The sequence below is a fragment of the Sturnus vulgaris genome, chromosome 15 (assembly GCF_052056855.1).
Source record: "Sturnus vulgaris isolate bStuVul1 chromosome 15, bStuVul1.hap1, whole genome shotgun sequence".
Classification (NCBI taxonomy): domain Eukaryota; kingdom Metazoa; phylum Chordata; class Aves; order Passeriformes; family Sturnidae; genus Sturnus; species Sturnus vulgaris.
The window spans coordinates 5,015,645-5,037,452 of record NC_142257.1 but is presented as its reverse complement, the minus strand read 5'-3'; the positions used below and the strand labels follow the sequence as shown (position 1 = coordinate 5,037,452).

The 21,808-nt window shown below is 40.9% G+C and overlaps 1 protein-coding gene across 4 annotated transcripts in view; it reads left to right on the top strand.

The window, feature by feature from the left end:
- The window catches only part of SGCD (sarcoglycan delta), a 314,769-nt gene that overhangs the window by 88,088 nt on the left and 204,873 nt on the right, over window positions 1-21,808 (top strand). The window contains exon 1 of one of the 4 annotated variants that reach the window (XM_088173552.1): window positions 3,087-3,233. The exons of the other annotated variants lie outside the window; for them this stretch is intronic. The gene's annotated coding sequence lies outside the window, so the exon portion shown is untranslated. Of the gene's footprint in view, window positions 1-3,086; window positions 3,234-21,808 lie in introns of those variants that run through there. 4 annotated transcript variants of the gene reach the window in all.

The window sequence follows — 21,808 nt, the reverse complement described above, 5'->3', positions numbered from 1 at the left end:
AAGGGATGCTCTATGTTGACTAAGAATTAATTATTAATTATTTAGTTTGCTAAATATGTTGCCTGTCTGAATAAAATTAATGGAGGATGGTAGATGCAATTGTTGCACTGAAGCTAAGACCTGAGATTTGTGGATGGAATAGAAATTATTTTTATGTAGAACAACAGCAAGACTGTCTGAAATGCTTCTGTTAGGTAAAACCCTTGCTGAAGCCACCAGAATTGGTGTTCATTTGTATGAGAATGGTTTGCTATCTTGCACTGAGATTTTTCACCAGAAAGAGCCTAGATCTTGTCTCAGGCATGATGCTCAAAAAATAATTTCTAATTTGTAAAGGCAAGCCCTTTAAAGGGCTTCTATTTATCCTCATATTTAAAATATACTTATTCCCATCTTTAGAATAATATACAAGAATAATCTTTAGAAGGCAAGTATTAGAGGCTACAGAGGATACTGGGAATGGAGGCTTTCAACCGATGTCATAAGATATCTGCCTCTAATTAGCAAAATCAAACTCGTCAGTGGCCATTAAGACTCTGGATGCCTTTTAGTGCCTACTGGAATTGCATTTTGTTGGCCATATATTCTGTGCTGCCTCGGGACCGTTGTTCATTTGCTCCCATTAATGCTGAATTTCCACTGTGCCTGTCCTTTAACCTTCCCTTGAATTGTTATCCAGGTTGCCTGGCGAGGGGCTGGGTGGAGCTGGAACTCTCCTGGTTCTGCTGGGACCCTCCTGGGCTGCCTCATGCTCTAAGAGCAGCCAGAGATTAACCACAATTCATTTCCTTGCAAGGCTTAGGCTGGAAAAGGAATTTTACTTTAGATTGGAGTCCAGAACTGTTTTCAGGTTCCTTTGGGGTTTGTTTTTTACATAGGACCTGCTGTCTTCTGGGATAATTTGGGCATTCTCACCCAACAGCTTCCTTCTGCTGGTGTCTTTCCCCTTCAGGGGACCCTTTCGGGTTTGGGAGGGGTCCTTGGTGCTCGTTTGTGATGTGCCATAGGGAGGGTGATGTAGCTGGGAATTGGGGACACGTGGTGGCTGTTGAGGGACAGTGGGATGGGCATTGCTGCTCCTTGGGGACCAGGCTCAGCTCTCTGGAGCTGTGAATTCCAGCCCTGACCCCCAAGGCAGAGCTCACAGCTGACAGCCGTGTTATTTTCAAAGCAGGGCTCTCTCCCATCCCCTTGCCCTGGATTGTTGCTGTTCAGGGTGCTTCGTGTGCTGGTGTAATTATATCAAATTGGTGGTAGGGAATAGCATCTGTAAATTCTTGTTTGTTTAATGACAGAATGTTGGAAGGGCCTGACAGTCCTGTGCTAATTGTTGTATGTGTTTAATAAAAGTGGCTGTGTGGTAAGTGTCAACTGAACATTAAAATCGTATTATTAAATATGGATTTGTGCAAGCTGCTAACTGCTTTTGATCAATTCATATAAACATGATGCATCCCTTAATTGTATTAAATTTAAGTAAATTTAACAATTAATCTTCATTTAATTAACGCTGCAGTTTTGACAGCCTATCATTTAGTGATTGTTGTAGACTCTTTTAAGCAGTCAGACCAAATGCTTGTGATTTATTTATCTATACATTTATATATTTATTAATTTATTTTCACTGCTTTTTGAGAAGACATGCTCCAGGGAAGTACCTTTTAAGGTAAAGGCTGGATAAATCATTTGAAGTGTGCGTGTAGCTAAAATACCTGACCTGACCAGCTGATCTGGCTTTGAAAGCATCGTGCTGCATTACAAGTACACAAGAATCTTTAGATTTTTCTTTGAAACTTGTTGTTCACAGAGACTGTCTGGCAAACAAGCCCATTTCTACTGCTTAGGGAGTAAGTGCAGAGCTACAGAGTTGAAGAAAGCTTTATTAATCCCACCTCTGGTCCTTCAGTCTCATTGATTTTTGACATGGCTACTGGAAAACCACTGGCTTTTTCTTAATTCACTATTCCTTCAGCTTCTTCTTTTTTTTTTTTTCTCCTTCTTTTTTCCTTTTTTTTTTTTTTTTGTGATCAGCTAAGGCTGAAACTCTATGGGAAGAATTTAGTTTAAATTATAGGGAAAAGGTAATAAATCACTGTGCTTGGTACTCATTCTAAACTTCATCTCATTTAGAGACTTTTTTCCATGGTGACAGAATTAAAATATTAATTTGGTTTTCAATGATTCTCTTTCAGCTGCACTTTATGTTTCTGCCTTAGGTTTTTATAGATTTTGTCACTTTAAAAAATGTACCACTAAGGGCACGGGTTTAATTATCTGATTTGCCTTTCCATTTAAACTTCTAGAATGATTTTCATCTAAAGATCTTATCTGATATGTATTTGATTATTGGATGTAGATCAATCACATGGAGATGCTTGTATCATCTGTCACAAACGCTGGAAAATGACATTCAGAAATCAGTGTCTGCTGCTAATTTGGGTTATCCCATTCAGATGCAGCACAGCTCAGGAAGGTAAATCCACTCTGGATGCACCACTGCTCCGTGGTCTGCAACTGGGCTGAGGAAGGAGAGCAAACTGAGGGAAAATTGGCTCCATTAAAGTTAAAAACAGTTACATAGGATAAAGGATTTCTGTGTCATATATCTCCAAAAATAAAAGCGTGTTCCAAAGCTGTATTTCATTGTCATGAGACATGGATGATCTTAGGAAAGGAAGCAGGATTATCCTACTCAAAGACCCATGGAGTCCCTCAGGAAATAGACTGTGCACATATTTCCCTGTAAACTCTTCAATCTCTGCATTTCCAATGATTCAAAAAAAGCAAAGTATGGACTCTTTGGTAGGGTTTTGCTGTGATCCCTTTGGGTTTGTGCAGTCACTAGTAATGTCTTGCTGTGTAGAAACGGGACATTTCTCCAGCTGGTGCCACAACGTTTAGTTTTCCCAAAAATTAAATTATTCCTTGAAAACTAAGTGTGATGTAAATCTCTAAAAAAGTCTGGTTCTTCTATGTTGCAGACAGGTGAGATGTCCCCACAAAGGAGATGCTCCTGCAGCATCTGCTGCAGTGATTGCAAAGTGATGGTTGATTAATTCTCTTCATGTTTCAGGTTGGTTTATGCTGTTTTGATGTCCTGCAAGGCTTTCTGCTCCAGCACAGAGGGAAAATGGAACATTGCCAGCTGCATGTGATGTAACAGTTGTTGTTGACTTGCATCTGCTGTCAGAAGCCAGCAGAGTCTGTGGAGATGGGAAATGGGGAGGGAAGAGGTGAGGTACAGGACAATGACATCATTTTTAGCTTGATAAAACTCACTGGCTGTAAAGGTTTCACCCCCAGGCTGCTGTGCCTTGGAGGATTCTGTGTGCCCGGGGTGCGTGCCCAGGGTCTGAAATACAGACCTGGCTCTGTGTCCCTGCTACGAATTCCACACATAATGGGAACTTCTTAATTAGGCCTGTTCCACAGGAGCACTTACCCTCCACTTATGCAATGAATTTTCTGTAAGTAAAAGTGTAGTACAATAATTGTGATGCATGATGGGCGTGTTTAGATAACCCTCCTATTATTTTAGGAAGTGCAGTACTTCAAAGAAAACTTATCCCAAGGTGTCCCTTAAACTTTTCTTTTGTATTACCCTCTGGATTACTCTCCTATCTTCTTCCTTTGATATGTTAATTCAGTCATTTTTTTTCTACCAGGGCTCATTGCTCCTGCTTTTTTTCTTCTTTTTTAAACTGTAATTTAATTTTGTGGAGAGTTAATGCTTATCAGTCTTGTTTTACTAGTTGACAATTTCTGGGACCATTTTTCTTCTTTGAAATGGAAGTCTGTGTACTGTTCTGCCTGACTTTTGTGTTTACTAATCCGTGTTACTATTTTTTAACAGATTTTCTTTGTTACTGTTTGTTCTTTTCGAAACAGCAGCACTGATTTTTTTCTTGGTTTTAGTTTGAGCTGTTTGGATCTCATAATGCTTTAGCATAATTAAGAAACATATCAAAGCTGCTGATGGAAAGGTTTTGTCAGTCTCTCTTCCACACACACATACTTGTCAACTTTGAAACTTCAACCAAGATTAGTCAAATTTACGCGCAGTTCATGAAAACTTGATTCTGGTGGGAAACAAATGCTGAGATTTGAAGCAAACTAAGCCTCAAGCATTGGAAGCTTCTGTTTCCTGGCCAAAAGCTTCACCTGTCAGTTTTCAGGAAAGCTTGTACAGCATATGAGATCTGGCTTGTTTTCCATCAGCTATACAGCAAATGGTAATGAATTAATTTACAACTCATTATTTAAGCCCTTTGAGCAACAGCTTTAAATATCTATCTGCTGTTGTCTCAGAAATTAAGCACCCAGCTCTGCCACCCGCTCACAGTCCACTCACAGATTCTGCAGGGCTGCAGTTTGCTCACATTGAATTGTAAAAATCTAATTCTTTATCCCTTTCTTACTCAGCATAAAGCCCATAAACCAGTTTTGTTGTTTGTGCTTCAAATTTAGCAAAAGTCATATGGTTTAGCAGGAGCTTAATTATATTTACTGATGAGTTCAGCCAGCTCTTCCAGTGGGTTTTTTCCCCTGATGGCACTGCAGAAATGTGCTGGCAATGCAGCTGAAAATATCCCTGCTCAGTTCCTTCCCAGCAGACAGTGCTGCCCTTACAATTCTGATGCACTAATATAGGAGAAAAGCTTCAGCCACTAAAAGAAGAGAGGAGGGAGGGAAAGGCCAGGTTTAGGAGTTCATTGACATGTGGCCCTTCATGTCCCTGTGATGATCTCTGTGAGGTGCTGCTGTTTGGGGACTCACAGGGTTTGTGTGGTCACAGTGGGGGCTGAAGTGTAGTAAGTGAAATGAGCTTTAGTGGATGCCAGTCTCAATCTGTCCATCAGTGGGGAGTTATCTCCCTTGGCTCTCTGTGGGTTTGTTCCATGGTATTGGTGGCATTTACCTCGTTCCTAATTATTTTACTCGTTCTGATCTTTGCTGTGAGGGTGGGGAGGCCCTGGCACAGATTCCCAGAGAAGCTGTGGCTATCCCTGCATCCCTGGAAGTGTCCAAGGCCAGGTTGGATGGTGCTTGGAGCACCGTGGGATAGGGGGAGGTGTCCCTGCCCGTGGCAGGAAGGTTGGAACGAGATGTTCTTAAGATCCTTTCCAACCCAAACCATTCCGATTCTATAATGCTGATGTATTTAACAATACTTTTCAGCTCGTTAGAACTGTACTGTGTCTTTGCCTCTAGGCACTTGAATAGCAATTAACAATATCAGTACATAATGAGATACTCTCTATATGTTGAAAGTCCTTCTTTTCTATTTATGTGTCTAGAGAACATCAAATGAAAATTCAAACCTCTTGGGTGACTGCTTTTTCCCCCCACTCTTGTGCATTTTCTCGGCGTTTGTGAATCTTGGTCTCCAGGGATTATTACTCATGCTGATGGAATTAGGTGCCTGTGGTCCATCAGCACAGAAATTTTCCACTGAATATCTCTTTATAAGACTGGCTCACCATCAGAAGCTAAAGTTGGACAAGCCCTGAGCTTTGGGAATATCTGCACCTTTCTGAACTGCATCTTTTTGGCTGCAGCTGGATCCAAGAGCCAGCTGTACTCAAAGGCAGGGAAAGTTTGCATCTGGAGATGGATTTCAAGCCTTATCTATGCTTGATTTTTCCCCAGCTCCTCTGTGAGCTCCCCTGTACCACTGTGCGGTTGCTCTGACAAGCAAGACAGAGATTTTGTAATTAGGAGCCTTCCATCACACGGTGTCCCTGCTGCGTTTCATCGCCAGCTGTCTTCCCGGGGCTGAGGAAGCTTTGCTTTTACCATGCTTCACACAGCATTAAACTGTGTAGAAAAGGCTAAATATTGTAGGCCAGATGCTGCTTTTCCTTTGCTTTTTATCAGCCTAGAGAATAATCTCACTCCTGGGATGGTGCTTTGCTCCTGTTAACCAGTGCAGAAGGCTCCAGTTCCTCCTCGGTCCTCCTTGCCCCCGGCCCTTTGGCAGAGGATTATTTCCACTGTGGGCTGATTGCTTGGGACTGCCTTTTCTGTTTCATTTTGGGATATTTTGGTGGGCTTCACTCCAGTTGCATCACGAAGGCAAGCAGAATATCTAGTGTTTTTTATTTTTCTCTCATATATATTTTCTTTTAGAAATCTTTAAAATAGGAATGGCAGTGACATCTTTTAATATGACTGGAGCTAACCTCTCTAGTTATTTATCTAATGAAACTGAAGTTTTCTGTAGTATCCACAACACCAAGAAGCATTCTTTGAACTCCTCCCCATTTCCTTCTCCATTTCTGTTTGGAAGTGCTCCTTATCTGCTTTTATCCTTCGAGGGAGGAATTTTTTGAGCCTGAAATGAAGAAGCAGCCCCTAAGGGGACTTTAATACAGAGAGGTTACAACTCAGACAATAATTCGGGTCAATTTAAGTGGCATGTGGGTGTGGGTTTAAATAAATAGCTTTAACCTTTAGCTTACTGATGGAACTGAAAATAGATACAGGGTTGGGCATACTGGAAGAATTGTGCCATTGCTGCCAGCATTACTTTGAATAAATAGATCTCTCGTCAGGACTGTCAAACCAGCACCTTTGCCAGTAAGAAGCAATGATATTTTTTCTTTTTCCTTTTATATTTTTTAACTAGCAGCCAAGTCTAAAAGGAGTTCTTACTCTTTTTATCTTTGGTGGTTTTGTATACCCAGGTTTGCACTTCATAATTTTCTTATATCACCTATACTTTTAATAACATTCATAGATCTTTGTGGCTATTTAATTGCCCAGTTACACCTGCACGTAGACTTTCCCTAACCAGTTATATCCTAAGGGCAGGAATTAGAGCATATGTTGATCTTACTTAATGTTTGCTATTGTTTCAGCCAGGAATTCTCTAAACTGCTTTTCCCTCACCTATTATTTGTGGCTGAGGAAGTAGAGGAGAGCTCATGGAATTATTTGCTTGGTTTAGAAGCCATAAAGTGGTGGAGCTGCTGTAGTTTAATAATAGTCCTCTCTAGGCTGAGCTCTGTCCCTGCTGCCCAGGTAGTAGATGTGGAATAGGTATGAGCTCCTGTACTTTGCATCTTCAGGAGGATAGTGGAATTATGAGCAGAATTCATCTACAAACGTGTACATCTGGTGAAGAAATATGAACTTGTTATTTTAAGCTCATAGCAATATGAAAATCTGATCCAGGGTATTGTGGCAGCTACTCAGTCATCCACAAAGATATGATTTAAAGTCAAAATTGGCAGGCAGTTAGTGGGAGGGGAAGAGCAAGTTGTTGTTTTATCTGACGAGACTGAAAAACCTTTTTGAGACTCAAATCAAACAAAGAAACCCACAAAGCAAATGCCACGGAATCATTTTCTTAATGTATGGCTGATGGGTGATATTTTGGCACTAAATAGCCACGTTGTAAATGCTTGTTGCATCCTATAGCCCTAACCCAGTCAAGCAGCTGAGTGCCCTTGCTCTTCCAAGCTGCAGCTGCATTTTCTTTTTTTTTTTTTTTCCAAAGATCAGTGGCATTAGCAGCAGTGCAGGTCTCCCACCCTCTGTAAGGATGAAGCTCAGCAGCGTGGGAATTGCCTCTGTAAATAAGATGCTGATAAAGAACTACCAACTTTAGATCTTGTAAAGGCAGCGAGGTTTCTCGGAGGAGTGCAATGCTATTTTCAGCTGCTGATTTGCTCATGGAGCATAAATGTAGGCATGATAAAATACGCAGATAATGTTTCATAGTAACCATCTGATAGCTAATAATGGCGAAGAAAAATAGAGTCGTAAGTTTGGCGTGGGCTGCAGTTTTAGCACCATTTCCTTCTGCAGGTTGTTACTACTGGCTGTACCTGCTGAGCAGCAGATACGAAGCTGCAAAGTGTGCCAAGGACAAATAAATTCATTTTCACCTTTTATGCTTGAGCAGGTTGCTACCCCACTACAAACAGGTTGCAGCCTTGTGTTCTGTAAAACGTACTGCAGCATCAGCCCCGTGTGACTGTGCCACACCACAGAGTACCACACTCTTTGGGAAGGTGTATTTCCATAATAAAACACCTTAAATTTGCCTATGCAAAACAGATTGGGAGTGGTTCACTAATGCGTGAGCAAATTGTTCAAGGAACCTCTTCAAAAGAGCAGCACAGTTGGCCATGGGTTGTGATTTCATATTTTGTGGATGTGGGATGAGCTGTGGAGTTGCTGAGGCTGGGGGACAAACTGTGACAAGGTGCCAGCAAGGACAAAAGCTCAAGAGCTGAAGTCCAGAGGGCTGGACCTGATTTCACAGAGTGAGATCATTCAGCATCAGTGGTAAGGACTGAAAGGGAGATGCTTGAGAGAGCTAGAGAAAGTCTTCCTTTCCAGGTTATCTGCCTGCTCTCTGGTGAATCTAGATGAGGAAGAAAAGAGCCCGGGTTGGTTTAGTTGTTGTCTAAGTGTTTGCAGAGGTTTCTCAAGCCCTGCCCTGAAGCACCTGCTTTTGCTGCTGTCTGATTCAGCTTTATGGTCTAAACAGAGCACTTGTCTGATCTGCTATGGCAAATTCCAAATTCTGAGTATCATACAGAATAATCCATAAGTAAACAGTGATATTCTCTGTAAGGTGTTTAACTTCCAAATTCTGGGCATTTTCCTGGTTTTACATGCATCCCTTTGAAGCTAATCAGTGCAGTATTCAAAGATCTGTCCAGCTAAGGAGTGCTGGTCACTGGGAGCACTGAAGGCTGGTTGTTGTGTTACCTTCATCTGCAATTCTTGTATGAAGAATGGTCATTGTTTGTTGAGGTGTATTTTTTTTCAGGGTTGGGATTAAATGAGACAGTATTTTTTGTTTAGACTTAAATGTTTTTTAGTTTTTATTTATATTATAGTGTCACAAACTGTGAGTTTTACAGCACTTCAAGTTAACAAACTAAAAATGGAAATTTACCTCTCTTTTTACAAGGCCTTTTAAGGGTAAACTGTTTAATTATGAAATGCTACTTAAATTATTTTTACTTTTAGTTTAATAACTAACCACTTGTGGTCTGCAATGCAGACTTTTTTACTTAACATCACCTAAACTCATGAAGAGGAAGGTGAAGAAGGACTAGTTTCCACTTTAAAACTTGAATCTTACTTTATGTATATTGTTATATTTTAAGACCTTAAACTCTTAAGTTTTTAGCTATGTGATATTAGACACTTCTGTTTAAACTATACACTCATGACTCTAGTTCTGTTACTCAGTTTTAGAAGCTTTCTCCACGGCCAGGTCAAATTTAGTGTTTTCTTGGAGGTAAGTGCCTGTCAGCACAGAAAGTCTAAAATTCTCAGTGACCAGGGTTTCAACAAGTGTTCTCTTCTCTCATAAGAGCAATATTGAACCCTACACCCGTGTGCTGTGAGGACCTGCAGGGACAGTGCCCATGGCAATGTGTGTGTGCACAGAGGGTGCAGGGCAGCCTGGCTGATACCCAACATTTCCTGTTACATGTGGGAAATAAAACTGCAGCCGTGTGTGCGTGCAGCTGTAATGAGACTGCACAAACAGCAGAGAAGGGGAATGTGCAGAGTGCCCTCGGGGGGAGTGGTGCACCCTGCAGTGACAAAACCTGTCCTGGCTACACCCCCTGATGTGCAGGAATGAGCAGCCACTTGCCCTCTGACACTGGGTTGGGATGGGAAGGGTGAGTCTGGGCCAAAGATGTTGCTTATTCATGTAACAGCTTGTGTCAAGTAGGCATTTTCTTGTTCCTTCCTTTTGATCTTTTTTACATACCCTAATTATGGATACAGTCTTGACAAAGATGATAAAGGGCCTCAGGGGTTATGAAACAGGAGGCGAGGTTAGGAAAATTATGTTTATATTCATTAGAATAGAAGAGATTAAGGGGTCGCGACCAAGGTGTACAAAATCCAAACAGTATTGAAGAAAAATGATGCCTCCAGAATATTTAAGAGAAAAGCCATAAAGACAGGGATAAATGGAGACCAGCTGGCATTTTGATTGGATTGATTTGGTTGTGGGACATTTTTTCAAGGGTGTTGCTCTTGGTGAGGAAAATTAACTTGTGCTGATCAGTGGGCTGTAGGCAGACAGCTTAGGACACAGATATGTTGAATTATAGGATACCTCATGTGACTTCTTTTTGGAATGTCTCTGTGAGTTGGGTTTGGGCAAAGAATAACGGATTAACAAAGAGATTTACCTTTTGAGCTTGTTTGGAGTAATGAGCTGGGATAACAAATGTTGGAAGAGAGAAAGTCCCATTTTTTTTGAAAATGCTTTGTGCAATCTTGTTAATTAAAGCAGTGCTGCTAACTTGTTAACTGAAGAGGCTTTTGGGGGCTCTGTGCATAAAGATAATTTTGGGGGGGGTAGCATAGCAAAGGAAGCTTTTCAGTGATGTGTATTGGTGACAAACCAAAGATGTGTGGCCAAGAACACCACCAGCTATGCAGCCACATAGGCTAAAATCAGGACATAGATGCAAAATCAGTTATGGCTTTAAAAGGTTATGAAATTACTTACAAACACACTGGAAGGAAGAGGAAGGCAGAAGTCCATCAGGAAGAAAGGGAAGCAAATAAATGGACTAGAAGAGAAGACAGAAATACAAAATGCCATTATTTTGCACTGCTCTTCACAGAAAGGTTAATAACTGTGTCAGATCTGTAACAGTGTTCCCTGTAAAAGGGCTTATGAACAAAGGCAAGAACAAGATAAGGAGTATTTAGGTAACTGTGATATATTTGGGTCAGTGTGGCCTTATGAAATGTACCCACTGAATTATTTACAACTCTCAGAAGCTTATGGAGAATAGGGCAATTGTCAGAATTCTGGAGGAAGGCAAACATAGTACCTGTCATCACAGAGGACACTACAAGGGAAACAGAGATTTGTAAATAACCAAGAAGATACGAGAGCAAATTACCTGTGAGCACATACCTGTGAGCAACACGTAGTAACTGAAATGCTTTAAGCCCACACTAATCTGATTTCTTTTTCTGATTGTGTGACTAATACCCGAGAAAGGAGGAAAGCAAAAGCACTTTGTAGTCAGGAGTGTGATGCTCCACATGAGCATCATGTTCTCATACCCAAGAGAAAGCTCAGACTTGTGATTGTCAAGGTTCTTGATCAGTGGATCACAAATCTCTTTTAGCAGAGCTTCATATGCCCAGGGAGCAAGGATTTCACTGCACAACAATTAGCAGTGGCTACACACCTGGCTTTAACAAAGTTTTCAAAGAAGTATATTAATGTTTAACTCAGATGTTATTGGACGTTTTAGCCATGGGGTGCAAGAAGTATCTGCCTTAATAATTTTGATCAGTTGTTTGAATGATGGACCAAAAAGTACAATTCCCAAATGTGGGTGAGCTCCAGTCATTAAAAATGAAACTCACTTGCACATACACAATTGTTGTATAGGGACCACTGCTTCAGGCGAGCTCAGGGGATGTCACTGTGGGACATGATGAGGGGTGGCTGTGTGACATGGTGTTCCCTAAGGACAGGGAAGCAGGGAATCAACAGAACCAGGTCTAGTGCCTCTGTTATTAATCCAGGGTCTACTGTACTGAGAAGATGCTGCAACTTTACTGAGGGGACGTGATGTGGGGAAGGGGACACTACTGGTACGTTCAGGACTATTTTAGAGCAGCTGCTTAAAATGTGAGTCATGGCCTCTTGTTACCAGACTCAAAACAAGTTGCCTTCATAACAGAACCAAAATTTCAGTCTATATGACGTGGAGCAATTCATGCACTGGTAAATCCAGTTACAGTCCTGATTTAGAAAAACACGAAAGCATCTGCTCAAGTTTTTGTCTGACAGGTTTTAACAGGTGCTAAAAACTCTTCCCTGAATGAATTGCTTTTCTGAATCGAGACCCAATCAAGCATATGCTTGTGTTAGGAAAAGGATATATGGAGTGCATAAATTCTCGGAAAGGGGGAGGAATATACATTAGGATATTTTTAAATGTCTGTTTCTATAAATGCTTTCCCTCAATGGAAATTGCATAGACTGCAGTACCATCCTCTTTGCTCTCTCTCCAGCATCCCTCTCCCCAGAGTATTTACAATGAAAGAGCTTTGCCGTGGGCCACAGCCTGTATTGCAGTGGAGAATCACATACTGAAAACTTACCTAACATCGTGCAGAAATGTGATGGGTGGGTGGAGGATGGGGAGCTAGAGGTAAGCCTTTAAAAAGTTTTCCTGAAGATAATTCTTTTTAAACACTCCTCAGGCTTTTGCATAAAGATTGCAGAGTAGGCATTCCAGCAGCTTAGACGAGCCCTGGATTTATGCTCTGTAATAAATGTATCCATAGGGTGCTGCGTTGTTGTAATGATAGCAAATGACAGTAAAATTAGGAGAATTAATAATGACCCAGCTGGAATAATTTAGCACTGTGATAAGTAAACTCTAACCTAATACTCAGCGTACTGGCAGAACTATTTACAAAGCACATTGAATGCAGGAGTCTGAGGGGAATCTTCTATAGAAAACAAAGTGAAACCCTAATCACAAACAAGTGCCATAGCATGTCATTAAGAGGATTAAGTGGCTTGAAATTGATGTCTAAGGCATTTTGGTTGATTGTTGCTAAAAATACCACATACTTGACAATTATCTTCTGTTTGCCATCCTCTCTCCTGCTAGTTGTCTGTCATGCAGTATTATCCTTGTTTACCACCCCTGCCTCACACCAGGTCTTTATCTGTGAGGTTTGCAGCTTCGTGCCAGAGCTGATCTGGAATTCACAGTCTGATGTGTTGGCACTGGTTGGTGCCAAACCATTAATACCTTGGTAGCAAGGGACAGGCCAGGTTCAGCAAGCACTGGGCTGAAACCAAAATGGAACAGCATAAAACTTCTGGAGTTAGCTTTTTGAATAAAAACGCTCAGGTTTTAGTTTGAAATACTGTATTTTCCCTAAGAAATATTTTTCGCATTGGAGTTAGCCAAGTTCTTTAAAAAATTTGAATTTCTGTAGAGCATTTAACAAATAAATGAGTTTTATATGGACTTGAACCCATAATAGCTTTCTGAATAATTAGTATTTCTGAAACTTTGACCTTTGGTCAAAGTAACAAATTTTTAAAGGTTGAAAAATTTCTTACTCTGCCCTGCTTAGTGATTCTTGGCTGTTTCCTCATTGATCTGTGCTTTGCTGAGAGGAAGAAGCTGCAGATGTATTTAGGCAAGTCAGATATTTCTGAGGGGAAGCCTGGAAAGTAGCATCGTTGTGAGTGAGTGTCACCATATGGATCATTTCCGATCTGCTCAGGCTGTCAGGGAAGGAAGTGTTGCACCAAACTCCAGATACACGACAGGAGCCATGGCTGCTTCCATGTTTAATGTGTGCAGGCTGATTGCAGCCCTGAGCAGAGCAGGCAGCAGGGAAAGCTCCACTTCTGATTGAAATCCAGAAATTATGGGGAGCCTTGCACTCTGTGCAAGGGGCCATGGGAACTGTGCATGTGGAGCCTGAGGGTAGGAGCCTTCTCCTGCAACCCCTGGCATGTCCTGGATGTGGGCATGGAACAGCTCCAGCTCCCACCTGATTTAACATTTTCACTTGAAATTTCACCCCTTGTCATTCGGGGGGCCCTGAATTATCCTGTCAAAAAAATATGTCTTCAGCATCACAGGTTGGGTGTGGGTGGCAGCAAATCCTTCTGGCATTTCCACTTCTGTGTCTTGTAGCCATGCAGTGCTGGGTTATACTGAGCTGTGCTGCTTTTGTAGTCAGGGAAAATTGGCACTGAGAGATACTGGTGTAGCAATGTATGTGAATAGTTTAGACCATAGTTTATACCAAGTGTACCAGCTTAGCCATTTTTAGTGGTTTTTCTGCTGTTTTATCAGGGCTACTGAAACATAAATTGTGCTAAATTAAAAAAAAAAAAAAAAAGAAAAACTAAAAAAACCCCAAAATTTAAAAAACCTAAATAAAACAGTAAAACACTAAACTGAAACCAATCATATTTCCTTCAAAGTGCATGCAAAATGCATAAACAAAATAAAACCACCAATCAAAAAATACGTAATCATGTGAACAATAGTTTTTAAATACATACGTAAAATATAAAGTAAAAAATAAATCAGCTTTACATAATCACATTAATTTGTCATTCAAAAGTAATTTGTTCCTGCATACTTTGTATGTCTGCCCTGTTGGCAAGAGAGTCAATGTCCTGCATAATCTGAGAAAATACAGAAGTGTCTTGTAGTGTGAGAGCTACACATGGACAAAGAAACCTCAGGTTTTCAATTAGAAGTTTTGAGGTTTGATTTTTTTTCTTTCCCCTGTATCAGTTTTATAATAATGTCAACAAGAACAATACTAATTACAAAAACTGTCTTTAATCCAGCCATGTGTGATGGCATTGTGAGATGCAGATATTTAAAGTCAGATTATTGTCCCCCCAAGGCTGAGGTTCAGACATTTCATGTTTCTGGGCTGCACAGAGGAGTTGCAGGAAAGAAAGGACAGCAAAGTTTTAAGCTGTGGTTCAACCCCTTCCTTCTCCCTTGAGATGAGATGCCAGATGCACTGACCTACTGCCTCTCTTTCATGGATGCTCCTGCCCTTCCTTGGCAATATAATTACAGCATGGTTGGAAGTTCAGACTGTAACCTGCATGTAATCATCCTGTTTTGAGGACACCTGAATGAATAAATATTGATTGAAATCCTGGTTACTGTCTCCATGAGCGCTGCCTCAGGGCTGGCTCTTCAGGTTAACTTGTGCACTCTGCTGACCTCAGTCAAAGAGGGTTTTTACCCAGGCTTGAGGGAAAATTAAAGTGCCAGGAGTCCATCCTGTCTCCTGCTGATGGCCCTGGTGCTACAGCTCTTTAGTGATCCTGTACCTGCTGGGAAAGTCACATATTTCAGGGACATAAGCAGGAAGGGAAGGTGTCTGCTTGGTGAAAGACACTGCCAAATGGAATTAGGATTTGTGTCTAGACAGCAATCAAAATTAGCCTTTCATCCTACATCAAGGTAATCTACAAATTGTTCTGCAAGCATTAGTAAGTTAATTGTATTACTTTGAGGTTGCATGCATAAATAAGCATTGAATATATTTGCTATCTTGCAAATGGAAATGAAGTTAAAGTACCAGCAAAGGTGGAGACTCTTCACTACTGTTTTTTCTTAGCCCTCCTGTTCTGGCTGTGAGCTGGATTATTTTGAGTCACTGTTTACCTTTTCAGTTGATTTTATCCACTGTAATCCTACATTCAGTGAGCATTTAGATGACCAGGTGAGATGCAATCTTCATAAATTATTAAGACCAGTGGAAGTCCCTCACACTGCACAAAGGATTTTGGCTGCAGAGAAGTAAAGGAACTTGCTCTGAATCACAACTGGCATCTGAATAAAGGAAAAAAATTAAATCTTTTGAAAAAACTAAATGTAGCAGACTATAAATGAAAGAAATGGAGTTGCATATCAGAGCAATCCATTAAACAGACACAACCTGCTGAGAGATGCTACAGTATCACTCACTCCTCTGTAAGTCAGTACATAAACTTGTTTTTAATTTTTTTGGCAGACCTATGAAGCCAATTATCCTGGTAATAAATATTCAGCTTTAATGGGCAAGTAAATAATTAATGTTATTGCCTTTGCAAATTTAGCTTTTCAGTTATAAATTAACATAATTAAAATAGTAATGTTTCAGTACGCATTTTACCAGCCGAAATCTAAATCAAGCAATTAAACTGTAGGTTTTTCACATCAAATGAGTTCAGTTTATAATGATACAAACTGTGGGCATAAATTTACTTTTCATGGTCAGATTCATTATAGAAACATGAAGAAAAAATATTCTGCAGTAGATGTAATCAAGTATATTATTTGAAAACCCATTAATATATACTTTAACTACTTTTTGTTGTCCTTTCACAGTGGAATAGGAAGGGGAAAGCACATTTCCCAGGAGTCCCTGGCCCAGCAATAATTGCCTGTGTGTAATTGTAATGGCCACTGTACAATGGCTGTCAGTGCATAGTGGCTGTCACATCTCTTTGGATTGATTGGAAAACCACAATGCACAGTATGGATCTGAAAGGGAAAAGAATTACTCTGCACTCATTAACTTAAAAAACTCCAGTGTGAGTTACACAGACTGCAAATTTGATCATACACTTTTCCTCCTCTACTTATTGTTTTATATTTTTTGTGAAGAGCATATGCTGTCCTCCCGTGTCAATGTTCCAGCTTAGTGAGCAATCAGAGCAGAAAAGCTTTTCTTGATAAGAGGAGATGAGTTAGTAGGAACACACAACTATTTCTACTCTGAATGCAGCTCAGAGCTGGTGAAATTCAGCCCTTTCAGTAGCTGATCCCCAGGAGCAGAGTGTGTGGCTGTAACTTCAAGCTGGCTCAAGGGTTCAGGAGGTTATATCAAAATTTCTCAATCCTCTTGTGAGATGCAGTGAAACTATATGGCTTCTGAAAATTAGATGTTTTGGGGACATCAGACTGTAGGAACTTGAGCCTTTTTCTATTTTTTTTTTTAACTGGGGATGTCACAAAAGCATTACAGTTTGTATGACTGGTGTCTCTTAAAAAGATTACAATTTGTTAGAAATGGGAAAAGCTCAGAAGTGACTCTGACATTCATCTATAGACAAGGACACACACAAATGAAAACCTGAAGTCTGAAAATTTGGTCAGAGAAGTCCTGAAAGCTTGTACTGAGAACCCAAAGCTGTAGACATTTCTGGTCTTTCAGTCTTCACAGTTTATAATTTATCATGGGCTGAACAGTCTATTTATAGCTTCTTAAAATGTTTCTAAGAGCAGCATTTTGAAAACTGCCAAAGGTTTGCAGATTTGTAATGAGAAGAATTCCTCGATGCACAGGCTTACCCATATCCAAACCTGCTCATTGAGATTTCTACAAGCTGTGATTTCATAGTCCTTTCAAGTCCCAGAACCCAGTGGGCAAATTTATCCCTGGCAAAGGCCCACTGAAGTCACACCAAAGATAAATTCAAGTCAATGAATTTTATTTTAACAATGTTCAAATTGTTTGCAGTGCTATGCAGATAGGTAGCTATAGGCTTTTTTGCAATATCCAGTCATTTAAGCTTTAGAGGACTAAAAAAAATTTACTTTGGAGCTGAATTTGCACTAGTTGACTTAAATATACTCAGAACTGCAGCATGGTTTTGACAACAATATTATCTGCAGTTTTAGAAGCACTTTAGAAGGAAGAGAAGCACACTAAACTCTCGTGCATGATATCTGTGGGTTCATATTTCCAGAGATATTTTAATTGGACACGATTATGTGCTGGTGTGATGAACTGTGGGTGGGAGAGCAGCGATGCAAGCACCTGGTGGCACAGGCAGTTCTCCTGCAAGCCCTGCTAACTCTATGTGTCACTGTGCACCTGTAGCAAATACAATTTTTTTGTCAGTGAAAAGGCCAAATTCTATCTCAAATGCTGCCCTGTTAGAAGCAGTTTTAATCTGTAGTTAATTATTGTTCTTTAGCCGTGTCTACATTTAGACGGGCTTGAGGTGCCCTGTATGGTTTCTTTGCCAGTGGTGGCTAAATGAGTCTTTTCATGTCATGCCAAGCTCTGCCTGGGTTTAATGACATATTCCTGGCTGGGGTCTGGCCCTGGAGTCAGCAGCCTTGAGCTGTGTCTGACAGGAATCCAGCCTGTTTTGTAACAAGGGTATTCTAAACTCCCTGACGTTCCATGGTCCCTTTTAGCTGTTTTGGTTTTCAGCACAAATCAAAGATTGCTTTGAGGCACCTGAGCACTGGAGGCAGTTCAGGCACTGCTGTTCAGGCTGCCTGTGCCAGGTGCTGTATTTCTGCTCTGGTCTTGAGGATTTACAGCACTTGAAGGCAGCGTTTCCCCACGGAAGCACTGTGACACTGCCTTATTTTATGGGTGAATTAGAGTATTTCAGGTATTTGCTGACTTTGTCAAAGTCCAGCAAATCTTCTGTCTCTGAGAGCAGGCAGCAGGAGGTGTTTGCATGGGTGAACCTGAGATCTCTCCCATGTGGAGGCTGAAGAGGGATGTGTGTGTGTGTGTTTGGAAAGGAGAGAGAACATTAAGGGAGCTGTGATTTGCAATTGCAAGTGCTTTGTGGCTGTGTAGTGGAAGGCCAGCTTTTCTGAGGTTTGCAAGTTCTTCTCTTTCCTTGTGGTTCTTTTTAACTTGATCAGCTTTTTCCAAACTCCTGACACTTTTCCTAGAAAGCTTCAGCATCCTCCCACAGCCCCAGGTCTGCTCTGGCCTTTTCTTGGCTCCCCAATCATCTGCTCACCCTTTTCTCATCCCTGATGCTGTGCCAGGTCACATCGTGCCCTCTCCTCTGTCCTTCTGCTCTGTCCTTTCTGCTGAAATTAAAGCACTTAAAGGCTCCAGGGCTTTACAAGGCTTCTGTGCTGGTTACCAGTTCAGATTTAGTCTCTTTCTCTTCAATTATATGTTCCACATAGGAAAAAGGACATTTTGGAAGTCAGGCTGGTGTTTCTCAAGTTGAATTTGATGCACTCACCAGGCTAACAGGTCTCTGCACTGTGTCATTCATGGGCTTTGTTGACTCCTGCCTTCCCTGGGGTTGTAAGAGCTGCAGTAATGGGTGAGACTTTGTAAAACAACAAATTTATCCAAACTTTTCAAAGTTTGCAAAATTACCAAAACACGATTGTTTTTCCTAGTGCAACTAAAGTTGGCTGAAAACATCGAAGGAGAAGCACGTTCTCAGGAAATGCAGCAGAGTTTGATGCTGTGTGTGGCCTTTAAAATCAAGAGTTTGAAAATAATATCCTGAATTTATAATGGAAAACTTTGGTCAGATTCTGGCTTGACACTTGGCTGACAGCTGTGTGTCCTCCAGGTGCCACAGAATCCAATATACTTGTATTTTCTCTAACATTTGGCGTACCAGCTTATCCCAGTATGTTCCACAGAGATAAAAAATAACATTTCAGAGTTAAGTGACTTTGGAGATAAGTAACTTAAGCAAAGGATGAAAGGTTTTCTTAGCAATGACACTGAATAGAAGATGGAGGTGTATGCATTTCCTTATTAATTTTCCAACAGAATATGGATTAGAAGTGGCAATAACATAAAACAAAAATCTCTGAGCAGTGGCAGATCAGGACAACAAAGGCAGTTGTTACTTCTGACCATTGTTAATGCAGCCCCATCATAAAGCTCACTGATTCCAGTGAGAGTAGAGTGCAGCCAGTGCCAGAAAGGCTGGGAGGTTTTATCTGAAGTGTTCCAAAGAGAGAGTCCCTGAACCAAACCAAAATTAAATTTAAAAAAAAAGGGAGGAAAAAGACAAAAGTAAAAAAAAAAAAAAAGCAAAAGCATATCTGAAGAAGATACAGAGAAGCCAGTTTTGGGTGGCAAAATAGAAATTTGCTGAGTTCAAATGAGATGAAAGTTAATAGTGGTCAAGTTAATACCTTTGATAGAGAAGTATAGTATGTGTATAAAACGTTTATGCTCTAATGTCCTGATTCTGCAATAGGATCCACTTAAGTGCTGTCAGCTGTGGTAAAGAGATGGAAAGGTACTGGGACCTTCTAGTAATAAACAGCATTCTTCAACCTGGAATGTCCTTGAATTAAAGAACATAGAAAATACATCCTAGAATAGTTTGAGAGCACTTACTTTGCTTGGGTAGAAATTTTTGTTGGGATGGATCAAAAATGTTTTTTCTCTGGTTAGCATAATTCTGTGTTGTTGCCCGGGTTGATAAATTTTGTTTCCTTTGGGTCAGCTGAGGTTTTCACAGCACATCCAAGCCCTGCAGCACTGGGGGTGCAGAGTGGAGCCCCTGCCCTGGGAACACCCTGGCAGAGGTGTGTGGATACCTGGGCCACAGGAGGAGAGGGGGAAGCTGGAAAAGTGCTGATCTGTCCCAGCTTTTGCAAAACATCTGTCCCTGGTTCAGTGTAAAAGGGATGAAGAGGATAAAGAAAGGCACTGACTTTGCCACCCTAAATTTGGGAATGAAGCTTTTTAGTGAGCTGGGGAACAAGTTAATGTTGATTCCATGCACTTGGGGCTGGAGAAACTTGTTTCAAATTAGTGATGAAGAGACCTGTATGCAGCAGTAACTGTGAAAGGGAGACCTGTAGCTTCACTGTGACTCTAAGATGAGTGACAGGATTGTTTCCTTGTTAGATTCCCATTTCAGGTTAGAGTAAGAGGCACTTAGATATTGTTCCATCAGTGAAGGTTGTATCACACAGCTGCCTCTGGTACAGACCTGTCAGCTCTTGTTGGGAGAACTGGGCTCATTTCATGACTCGATTATTTTGACGATCTCTCCAGTTGAATGAAAGCTGGCTGCTACTCACGGCTGAAGTGAGTTCAGCATTGCTTTTTCCCCCCCATAAATGTGCTTCCAACCCTTTGAAAGCATTATTTGACAAGGACATATGCATTGCAGTAACTTCATCATTGCTTCCAATTGAACTGGCAGAAGTAACAATAATCTCCTGAAAGAGCTTCAGTACAAGGGCAGATGTAAATGTCTGAGTCTAAGGAGCCCAAGAGATCTTATTTTATAGTCTAAGCAGACTGTAATAGTAGGAGTAATAATAATAAAAACACTTAATAGTGTAATGCTGTGTTGGCATCTGGAGAGTTAGACAGTAACCTGCAACTTAATGCTTTTGAACTTGAGAAGCAGCTTTGGTTAAAACCAAATGCCTACTGAAAAAAGGAGTTTATCTTATTTCAAATTGGAAGTACTTCCATGGCATTTCTTGGGTTCATTTTCAGAAAGTATTTACTTATGTGCAACAGCAGCAAAACCTGTGCAGTGTCACAGCATTTTCTAACACAGCAAGATATTAATTACACTCTTGAACCTCATAGTGTAACATTGATGCTATTACAATGGGAATAGTTCCTTCAACAAGGATGATTAAACACTTACTTCCTTTTTTCTGGATACCATTAGTTTGTGCTTGGATCACAAAAATCAATGCTGATCTTCAGCAGCATCACAGTATTCTATTGTATTAATCTCAGTCAACATATCCTTCATTTTATTATTGCCTGCATTCTTTAATTTAGTTCATTTCCCATCACACCACCAGCTCCCACCAAATTTCTAATGGTGGGTGTTATCACTTGAATTGCAGTTCTTCTATTTCACTATTTGTTTTGTTGGCAGGGAAAAAAATTTAAAAAAAGCCTCCAAACAGCTGAGTGCCAGTAGTGCTGATGACTTGTGTTTTATTTATGTTTTGCACTGAGCGTGGTGAATGATAAAGTATGGCTGGGACACGACTGTGGGCAACACTCTAAGTGTTATAGTTGGAAACGTGCCAGAGTTGCATTGCTACCAATTTTTTACCATTACCTTTCTGGAAGAAGGGATTCAAAGTCTCATTTTATTCCCCTCTTTACCCCTGTCACCTTTGCAGTAAATGAATGTGAGATCTTTACCAGAGATGGAGCTGACAGGGTGAGCTGGGGCTCCCACGGCTTCCCTGGGACTGAGAGGAGTCAGGAGCATCCTTTGGGATAACAGAGCTTGCCCTGCAGCTGCAGCCTGTGCTGGGGTTGTGCTGATGCTGTCCTGGAGCTCAGCAGGAAACTTTGAGCTTGATCCTGAGGAAAAGGCAAAAAGCAGCAGTTGTTCCCTGCTCAGCTGTGTGGGACTCGTGTCCGAGGCTGTAATTAGAAGATATACCTGCTAATGAATTGGTGTAATCCCCTGCTGTGTTCAGAGGCTGCTGGGGGATCTCTTTTCCTCTGTTTGCAGAGGCAGGTGACCTTGCTAAATACTTAGCAGTAAAAATGTATTTTCCCTTGGTTT